Source organism: Phodopus roborovskii, unplaced genomic scaffold, assembly GCF_943737965.1.
Source record: "Phodopus roborovskii unplaced genomic scaffold, PHOROB, whole genome shotgun sequence".
NCBI classification, from domain to species: Eukaryota; Metazoa; Chordata; class Mammalia; order Rodentia; family Cricetidae; genus Phodopus; species Phodopus roborovskii.
Window position 1 is genome coordinate 35,348,362 of NW_026126407.1, and position 458 is coordinate 35,348,819.

A 458-nucleotide genomic window follows, 5' to 3' on the forward strand; every position below is an offset into this window, starting at 1 on the left:
GCCACCAGGCTGGGCTCCGAGGGGCTACAACCCACCAATAAAAGTGCTCCATGAACTGCCAGTGATGGTTCCAGAGTGTCTTTGCTTCTGTTTATTGGTGTCTTAGGGCAGCCCTTTCCTGAACGGGAGTAAGAGAGCATCCGAGGATGGCTGCACCAGTCAAATATTGGCCCTAAGATGCCTATGGCTTCTACCATAGCACAGGGGGGCATGGATGTTAGATCTGGAGTACAATGCTCCTGGTCCTTGGGAGTGGCCACAGATGCAACATGGTGGCACATTTCTGCAGGCACTTTGTACCATCTGCCACCGTGTTGCTTGCAGACTCCTTGAAAGGCACAGTTCGGGGCTGGAGATGGCACAGCGGATAAGAGTGTTTGGCAGACATGAGGACTTGAATTCAAGTCTTTAGCACCAGGGTAAAAAGCCAGGCATGGCTGTGCTTATACCTATGACCC